The sequence below is a fragment of the Physcomitrium patens genome, chromosome 13 (assembly GCF_059467195.1).
Source record: "Physcomitrium patens ecotype Gransden chromosome 13, ASM5946719v1, whole genome shotgun sequence".
NCBI classification, from domain to species: domain Eukaryota; kingdom Viridiplantae; phylum Streptophyta; class Bryopsida; order Funariales; family Funariaceae; genus Physcomitrium; species Physcomitrium patens.
This window is the reverse complement of record NC_143422.1, coordinates 12,428,954-12,440,051: the sequence shown is the minus strand read 5'-3', so window position 1 is coordinate 12,440,051 and position 11,098 is coordinate 12,428,954.

Sequence of the window (11,098 nt, the reverse complement as noted above, 5' to 3'; positions counted from 1 at the left end):
CACACAGAATTACAACTTAGATCCTACTAAGGTGGTTTTTCAACATGATAATGATCCCAAACATATGGCAAAAAGTGTTCAGTTTTGGCTCTCTTCACAGCCATTTTAGCTCCTTTGATGGCCAGCTCAATCTCCAGATTTGAATCCAATGGAACATTTTTGGGCCCTTCTCAAACAGCGTTTAAGCCAAGTCACTCCAAGGCCAAGAAGTGTTCAAGAATTGTGGGAGAATGTTTGTAGTATTTATCCTAGTTTTGATGCAAAAGATTGTGAGAAACTATACAAAAGTATGTCAAGAAGGATTTCAGCTGTTTTGGAAGCAAAAGGTTATTGGACTAAATATTGAAGTTTGAAGATTTTCTTTGAATAATACTAAGTACAAGACATAGTTGTTGATTTGACTTTATAGAAGGATGTTTAGTTATCAATTTGATGTGCAACTTTGTACATGTATACAAGACTATGTATATTATTCCATGTAACTTTCAGATTTATAAAGCAATCATTGAAATTTCTGTAATTGCTCTTGAAAGTTGGCACTTCAGATTTTTTACTCGATTTTGTTTGTCAGTGTAGTTCATTGAAATATATTTACTTTGTTTGTATTTTTTAAATTATTTTAGATAAAAATACTTTATATTTAGATATAATATAATCAATAAGATTAAAATATTATTTTAATTCTTCACATTTGATTTTTTATTCATTAAAAGTTTAAATTTGTATTAATTTAAAAACTATATAAAAAAATTATATACAACTTATTTAATTATATTTTAATGACAATCTAAAATCCATCATTAATTATCTATTAACATATCATAGATTATATTTCTAAATTGACATATTTTTTCAAATTTATTTGTATTTTATATATTTTATACTGCAAAGAAATAATCAAATATGTCACATGATATAATATTGGATGTGAAATCTTGTCAGATGTATGTAGTTTAGTTTAATTAATAGTTTTTCATCCATTGGTAGTTTTTCCATTAGTTGACTTATTTTTATCACGTTAGAAGATGATCAATTGTCATAGACATATATATTTACGTAAATAGTTACTTATATGATTAAGTTGAAGTAGGTAAATATAGAATAATTTCATAAAGTCTTCTAGAGAAGCTTTCTAGAAGCTTTATAGATGCTGTTTTGACTTTAGATATATTTATAGGTTAGAAACTTGGCCAAAAAGCTAAACTATGTATCGGTAGCTTGTGGAACAAATTATCTCCGTGTAATAGCTTGTAGAACAAGCCAACTATGTGGCGCATACATAGATAACTTGCCTTGCAAGATAAGACATGTGGGTAGCAAAGTCAACACATGTTAGAGGTCCTATAGAACATTGCCATGTAGCTCTTAGTTAGATAGTATATATGGAGGCAAGAATGAAGCCTTCTTCACTCTTGCCAACGCATTCTTAGTCTTTAGTCTTATTCCAAGACTTTTTAGTCTTCTTGTCTTTGGCAATAGCCATTTTAGTTCAATAATATATCATTTTTGAGTGACTTTCTAGTTCTCTTTAGTGATAGAAGAGTTCATTGAGGATTTTTTTTTTTTTGAGATTCATATCCGTGACAGTTTGACAAGAATGCTAACATATTATTTCTGTCTTGTTTTAGAAGTGAGTGGATTACTCTACTTGTATTGTTGTGTTTTGAAGGTTGCAGACAATCCACCTTTGAACAAAAAAATCTTGTTTTCTAATATTGATCTTTTCTTTAAAAAGAGTGGATTATCACTCTTTGTCAGATTTATTTTTAGAGGTTGTGGATAACCCTCTTCTAATTTAAATTTTGAATTCGTTTGAGTTGTCTATGGAAGGAGAGATTATGGATGCTACTCTCAACAAAAGTGAGAATAGATTTACAACTATTGCAGATCTTCATGAGCTTGTCAACACTCTAAGAGTGGAAATCTCATGTATTTCCAATGTGAATCATGGAAGTACTAAACCTATGCCTATGAAAAAAGTTCAGAGTTTGCGAAAAGAAGTTATACAATTAAAAAAAGCAAGTAGATCAACGTCATAACCAAATCTAGGGAGTTTTGCTTCTACAAGTATAATAAGGACAAGAATTAATCTGCCTGAGAAGTTTGATGGAACAAGATCAAAATTTCAAGGATTTTTGCAATAAATCAAGCTCTATTTAAGGCTACACCCTTTCCAATATCTTGATGGATTTACCCAAGTCAGATTTATAGGCGCACTACTATCAGGAAGTGGTCTCTCTTGATTTACACCTTTAATGGAAAAAGATTCACGACTCTTTTATGATTTGAATTCATTCTTAGAAGTATTTATGGCCACATTCGGAAAAAGTGATTCAAAACGAGTAGTAGAGACCAAGCTTTTATCCTTACGGCAAAGATTACGATCAGCCACTACATATGCTGCCAAATTCCAAAATCTTGCTTGCAACATGGACAAGAACAAGAAAGCACTTATGAACCAATTTTGATATGGATTGAAGGATAGCGCCAAAGATTTGTTATTAACAATGTCGAAAGTAGAATCTTTGGAACAATTTATTATTTAAGTCATTTCATACGATAATCATTTATTTGAAAGGCATCAAGAACAAAGATTTGGTTGGAGAGGAACAATTCAAGTAATGGAGGTAGCTCCCAAGTTTTTTGAAACATATTCATCAAAGCTGGAACCAATGCAAATTGATATGATATATTTTAAACCTCTCACAAAGCAAGAAAAGACTTAACGTCGCCAAGAGGGGTTCTATCTATATTGTGGAGAAGCTAAGCACATTGCTCAATATTCTGTAAAAAAATAATACAATTACAAAATGAGGAGCACAATTATCAAAGAAGATAATGTGTCAAAAAATGAGTTTGTTTAGCTATAATAGGGACCGTGCAGCTGGAATCATATGCAACACCTAGTAAAGGTCCTATCCTCTCTTTAGACCTCTCACCTTATTTTATAAGAGAAGTATATTTAGGATCTAATAATCATAAAATCTTTGCCTTGTTAGATTCAGTAGCCTTAGCATGTTTTATAGACAAAGATTTTGCCAAAAATCAAAAAATATCTTTAATGAAGAAAGTTAAATCCGTACATGTAGAAGTCATAGATGGTCGTTCGTTGTCTTCTCAAAATGTTATCCATGAAACTATTCTTTTAGATATATCAATTAAAGATCATTACAATGTAGTAGTATTTAATATAATAAAAATTTCTTCTAATCCGGTTATTTTAGAATTATCATGGCTAGAGAAATATAACCTTTAAATAAATTAGATTTCTTGAAACCTTAACTTTCTTGATAGTTTAATCCAAGATTGCATTAGCAAAGTAGAAGTACGTAAGTCCAGTATGTCCAAACCTTTAGTAGTAGGTGCAAAAGTCTTCATGCATGTTGCAAAAGAAGGATCATCTTTTGTTATATATACTACATCCATTTCTAATGGTGAAACAACGTCAAGTGGTATTCCTAAGCAATATCAAGAATTTCAAGATGTTTTTGAAAAAAAAAATGCAGATATTCTCTCCGAGCATCGACCTTATGATTGTTCAATTGATCTGCAAGAAAGAGCTCAACCACCATTCGGACCAATCTATAGTTTATCATAGAATGAGTTGGCTACATTAAAGGAGTACATTGATGAGAATTTGGCAAAGAACTTCATATGCCATTCTAAATCTCCAATCTGGGCTCTTATCTTATTTGTGAAGAAGAAAGACAGATCTCTACGAATGTGTGTAGATTATCAAGGACTCAACAAGATCACCATCAAAAATAGGTATCCTTTGCCTTTGATTTTAGAACTTCTTGACCAACTCAATCAAGCAAAGATCTATACCAAAATAGATCTATAAGGAGCATACAATTTAGTTCGTATCAAAGAAGGAGATGAATGGAAGATTGTTTTTCGAACTAAGTATGGACATTTTGAATATAATGTCATGCCTTTTGGATTCACGAATGCACCGACAACTTTTCAACATCTTATGAATGATGTTTTTTGTGAATTCTTAGATGATTTCTTTTTTTGCTATTTAGATGATATTCTAATCTACTCTAAGAATATAGAAGAACATGAGCTTCATGTTCGTCACGTATTACAAAAACTTAGAGATGCAGGATTATATGCCAAATTGGAAAAGTGTGTATTCCACACTACTCAAGTTGACTTCTTAGGATACATCATTTTCAACGAAGGCCTTATGATGGATTCGAAGAAGGTTCAAACTATCATAAATTAGAAGACTCCAAAAACAGTATGAGATGTGTAATACTTTTTGGACTTTGTTAATTATGTTCCAATCTTCATAAAAAAAAATTCTCAAGTTATAGCTCCACTTACACGTTTGACTCATAAAGACAAACTTGAATGGAATAAAGAAGCAGAAGCATCATTTGATGCTATAAAGAAATAATTTATTTCTACACCAATCTTATATTGTGTTGACTTCTCTAAGATATTTTTTATGGAAACAAATGCGTCAAATTTTGCTATAAGTGCTGTGTTATCACAAATAGAAACGGATGACAAATTCCATTTAATAGCTTTTTATTCGAGGAAATTTTCAGTAGCCGAGATTAATTATGAGATCCATGACAAAGAACTCCTTGTAATCATGGATTCATTTCAAGAATGGCATCATTATCTAGAAAGTACCTTAAGTCTAGTTATTGTGTATACAGACCATAAGAACCTCAAGTGCTTCATGTCAACATGTGTCTTGAATCGTTGTTAAGCCTGTTGGAGCATGTCTTTATCTAGATTCAATTTCAAGATCATTTATTGACCAGGAAAATAACAAGGTCTATTGGATACTCTTTTTAGACGTTCTTATCGTGCACCAAAAGAAGGAGATGGATCTTTTAATCAACAAAGATCAATTCTCTTGATGCCCGAGTATTTTCATCTTTGAGCTATAAAATCAACATTGATTATTGATTCATCATTTATAAAACAAATTCAATCAAGTATGTCTTCTGATCTTCCTGTTCAGGATATCAAGGATACTTCTTCTAAGTCCTATGATACTTTCAAATTTGAATTCAAGAATAATCTATTATATTTTGAAGGACGCCTATATATTCCAGAAGGTAAAGCTTGATAATGTGTTCTTCAAGCTCGTCATGACTTTCCAAGAGCAGGATATTTTAGGTACAATAAAACTTTGGAACTGATATCTAGTAATTTTTGGTGGCCACAAATGTAGAAGGCAGTCAAAGATTTTTTACAATCTTGTGATATTTGCTCAAGATCAAAAACTCCTTGTCATTGACCTTATAGACTTCTTCAACCGTTATCCATTCCAAAACAACCATGGTCTTCTATTTTTATAGATTTCATTATGAATCTTTCAATCTCAGATTCTTATGACTCTATATTCATGATAGTAGATTGTTTTACCAAGATGACACATTTTGTACCATATACAAAATCTATCACAGGTGAAGAAACAACTAAACTTTTCATTGATAATATCTATGACTCTCATGGATTGCCAAAAGATATTATATCGGATAGGAGGACTCAATTTGTATCAAGATTTTAGAGAATCCTATTGAAGATTCTAAAGATAAATATAAAGCTTTCTTGAGCTTTTCATCCTCAAACTGATAGATAAATCAAATAGATAAATTAAGTTTTGGAGCAATATTTGAGATGTATCATCAACTATCATCTAGATGATTAGAAAACTCTTTTACTATTGGCAGAGTTTGCATATAATAATTCGGTATATTCTTCCACTCAAAATTATATTTCTTTGCCAATTATGGTTATCATCCACATTGTCGTGTTGTGGTTTGGCTACTATATGAAAATAATGTAATTATGTACTTAATATATAATTTATTAAGTAACATGGTCAGAGCCATATTAGAAGATTTTAGTTGGTTGTAGAATATAATTTGATTATTACCTTGAGAAGAGGTTGTTTAAAAAGATTATTATAGAATTTGTATAATTTTAATTTCCTTTTGATAGTGGCTTTTAAGATTGGTTTTGATTGATAGTAACTTCTAAATATTTAGAGTCACCTTGTTAGACATTGGTGACTTTTGGAAACTTATTTTGGTTCTTTTATTTGGTGTTTAGAGCATAAATTATATAAATCTTATAAGAAAAAGGATTGAAGAAGGGTTTTGGTAGCAAAGAGATTAATTAGGGCACCAATATAGATGAATGGAGATGAATGATGAAAATCTCTATTCCTATTGGTCAAAAATCATGACCAATAGACTTTGAGGAGGCTGCCGGAGGCCATATTAGGGATTAGGATTAGTTTCTCGGAGCCATTCAAGTTTTGAAGGCTTAGGTCAGAAGTTTTAGGTTTTTGGCTATGATTTTGGTGCAAGTTTTGTATGGTTTGGAGTTTATATGAAAGAGATACAAGCACTCAAAGTTATGATTTTGATTTGGGAGCTACTATCATTCTTTTTGGCTTAACGCATGCATACAAATAGCAATTTAGGATCGGTGACTGCAAATGGAGAGAACACTTTTGCAGCTACACTTTTCACATATTTCTTATTAGATTTTAAGTTGAAATAAAGGAGTTATTGGATTTTGAAGTCAGCGCATGCAATCTAAGGGTAGTAAGTAACCCGATTTGCTAGTGGTTGTCTCTTGAGCTATATCTTGAGAAATTTGAAAAGATTTTGGCTAAAAATTTTAGGAAACGTGTAATTTTATATTATTAAACTTTTTGCATAATTTTTATGATATTTGAGTATTAGATTCTTGAGATATTAAGAAAATAGTGTTTAGGTGTTTGTAAATTACGGTTTAGAGCATCTGCTAGGGTTTCTTAGATGCCAAAAGATCGGGAGTGAATTTGCGGTTTATTTTTTTTGTGATAAAATTTAAAGGTGAATTCTATCTATCTTGTAAATTTGAAACAAATTAAACGGTTAGATTAAGATTTATGATTTTCTAAAGTTTGGAATAAGAAAACCCTTTGCGGGAAAAATATGTTTGAAGGGATTTTGTTATATTTTGAGTTTTATGCAAAATAAAGGAGTTTTGAGAGGCTAACACAAGATTCATATAAAGGTTTAAGCTACACTTTCTACAACTAGATACCTAGTGTATTCCTAGATAGCAAATCATGCCATACGATAATGTCTTGATACTTTTGACTTTTCAAAAGTTGATAATCTTGCAGCAAAAGATTGAGCAAATCACTTTTCAGAGCTACATATAACAATAAAGATACAATTAAAGGAAGCTCAAGAACGACAAAAGACCACTACAGATGCCTATCACAAGGAGCAACCACAATATAATATGGGTGACAAGATATAATTACTTCATTGTAATATCAAAACTACTCGTCCTTGTGATAAATTAGATTATCGTAAGCTGGAATCTTTTCCTATTTGTGAACAAATCAATTCTGTTGCCTATCGATTACATCTATCGAAGTCTATGAAGATCCACCATGTATTTCACGTGTCTCTTCTTGAGCCATACAAGACAGTGAATATCTTGGGAAGAAGACAAATGCCACCTCCTCATATAGAAGTAGATAATAACGAAGCATTTGAGGCGGAAGAAGTCTTAGATTCAAGGTGGTGCCAAAATAGGTTGGAATATCTTGTTCATTGGCGAAGATATGATATTAGTGAACATACATGGGAGCCATCAAAGAATCTTACAAATGCAGTAAAGAAAGTTGAAGTCTTTCATCAACAACATCCATCAAAACCAAGCTAAAGAATAGCAAACCTTTGCTATAAAAGAAACAAGATCAAAAGAAAATAACATTCTATCTTCTATCTTTTATTATAGCTTCTATATAAATGTGATGAGATGGAGCACCAACAACCAGTAGATTCAAATTAAGAGCTTTCATTTGTGGACTCACCAGATGAAACATTGCAATTGTCACAACCTTCAAGATGACAAAATCAAAATGAAGATTCTCAAGAACGACATATCTTTTCTTGAATAATAGCGAGCTATAATGTGTTTGGTATCACGACTTTGGAAGAGACTCCTAATGTTTAGTGATTTTATTAGAGGTAGGAACAATTCCTGATGGTGTTCCAAATGTTTTATTTGAAGGAAGTTATGAAGGCTTCAACAATGACCAAATAACAAGGTGGTCTTCTTGCCCTGCTATGGGATACTATAGATGGTTGAGAGGACCTATCAACCATCTTTGAAGAGAGCAAAGATCGGAGTATGTAGTAAATACAATTCGTCGTATCTTGGACTTCTTCAACATATAAAGACCGCTCCTCATGGAACTCGTCCCTAGAAGGGAGGGAGGATATTATCATGAACATATATATTTACCTCAATAGTTACTTATATGATTAAGTAGAAGTAAGTAAATATAGAATAATTTCATAAAGTCTTCTAGAGAAGCATTTTAGAAGCTTCATAGATGCAATTTTGACTTTAGATGTGTTTTGTAGGTTAGAAACTTGGCCAAAAAGCTAAACCATGTATTGGTAGCTTGTGGAACAAGTTATTTCCATATAATAGCTTTTAGAACAAGCCAACTATGTGGTGCATACATAGATAACTTGCCTTACAAGATAAGATATGTAGGTAGCAAAATCAACATATGTTGAAGGTCCTATAGGACATCGCCATATAGCTCTTAGTTAGATAGTATATATGGAGGAAAGAGTGAAGCCTTCTTCACTCTTGCCAATGCATTCCTAGTCTTTAGTCTTATTCTAAGACTTTTTAGTCTTCTTGTCTTTGACAATAGCCATTTTAGTTCAATAATATATCATTTTTGAGTGACTTTCTAGTTTTCTTCAGTGATAGAAGAGTGTATTGAGGATTTTCTTTCTTTGAGATTTATGTCCGTGACATCATCCAAACTTTTGACAATCTTATAAGTTTGAAGCTTTAGAAAAAGCTAGTATCGAAGTTCATGCGAAGAGTTATTGGCTGTAGTCTTGATTGAGCTTTTTATTAGTGAATATGTTTGTGCTACAATCATGCCTTTGAAAAAAAGATTTTTGGCAATTGATTAGAAAAATGGATGTGTAGAGACTATTGTTCAATTAATTGTAACAATAAGCCTAATTGATGTCCAATGCCAATGCTAGAAGAATTATTTGATGCAATTGGATTCTCTTAAGTATTTAGCACTTTAGATTTAAGATCTAGTTATCACCAATTACTATTAATTGTTGAAGATTGGGTGAAGATAGCATTTTAAGAAGTTAATTAAGATGACAAAGATCAACTTTATTAATGAAAGTTCTTTCCATTTGGTCTTAAGAATATACTATCTAAGTTTCAACAAGTGATGGATCACGTTTTATTTGACTTGTTATTTATAAGATGCTACGTTGATGATGTTATCATTTTTAGTAGCACTCTAAAAGTTCATATGACACATTTACAAGAAATATTTGAGCAATTATAGCAATAGGGATTACGTTTCCATCATGAAAAGTGTAAATTCTTCCATGAATAATTACCATACTTGGAACACATGATTATCCCAAGAAGTATTGGTGTACAATAAGCAAAGGTAGATGCCTTGCAAAATTTCCCAATACCAAGTGATATTTCACAACTTTGAGCTTTCTTAAGATTGAAAAATTAATATCAAAGATTTATTAAAAACTTTAGCATCATTGCCAAGCCTTTAAATATTCTCATAGATAAAGATCAACCATGGACTTGGAATCAGGAGTAACAACATGAATTCAATACATTGAAACAAAAGTTGGATTCAATTCTACTGCTTTAATGTCCAAATACCAACAAACCTTTTCAACTATACAAAAATTAGAGTGTAGTAGGATTGGAAGTAGTCTTGATACAAAAAGATGATGTAGGACGGGAATATGTTATAGTATTTGCTTTTAGACATAACAAAAATACATAGTCAAATTATTCATTTTATGAAAGAAAAGCTTTGGCAATAGTTTGGGCCATTATTCACTTTTGATCTTACTTATAAAGTTAATATTTTATATTGATAATTAACCATCAACCTTTGAAGTCGCTTATTTAGTCACATAATTTTACTGACAAGCTTGCAAGATGGACTTTGTTGCTTCAAGAATATGACTTTGAGGTTATGTATCGAGTAGGTATTACAAATTTGAATGCCAATAGACTTTCTCATAATCCATGCCCTTTAAAAGAAGACTTAATCAGAGCTTGGTGGGATGACAATCGTAATCGAGAAGTAGTTCCTAAATGGCATGCAACCACATACTTAACTTTAATGTCAGGTTCTGTAACCATGGTTCTTCTCCACAATTCAAATGACTAATTGAATAAGAGTCAAGTAATTAGCAATGCATGAGAAGATCTTGCAATCTTATACAAGCTTCAATAGGGAACATTTCCTTCAACTATTTCTAACATCGAAAGAAATAAGATTACCTACCAAATAATAAGATTTTGTTAGGAGAATAATTTTTTATTTCATTTGTGGTTTGATGGAGCGAGGCTCATAGTTCTAAGGCTAGATTAAAGAGCCTCTTTAATGCACCAAGTATATAAAGAACTTGGACATTTTGAAGTATACATGACATATTTTATATTGCATAATCAATATTGGTAGAGTAGTATATATCAACAAGTGGCCACATATGTTTTTCAATGTGAAGTGTGTGATCAAGTTAAATCAAGCTTTAACACTTTATCACCTCAATTGAAGCCATTATCTATTATAGGCTTGGATTATCATTTGAAATAAGACTAAACTATCTTAAAAATTCAAGATTCTTCTAATCTATAATAATATAAGGCCTTATTACAAAATAGGACAAAACAAACTAAAATAAAATTGAACAGAACTAAATAGAATAAAACATGAAAGACAAAATTGAGCAAACAGAAATAATACAAAACAAATTTGAACAAAAAGATGCAAAACCAAACTTTACTAAGAGAAAGGGTTTGAAGCCATATATGACCAGATGTTCCAAAAAACCTTGGCCAATCCTATTTATACCTTGTCCTACCATCCTAGACCTTCTAAAAGATTCTTAGGTGGTAGGCCTTATTTAGATAATCACTTTAAATTCTTTTTTTAGAATATTCTATGATAGACCTTACCTAAATAATTATCTTAAGTCTTTTTTAGAAGGTTCTATGGTAGGCCTTATTTAAGTAACTATACTAA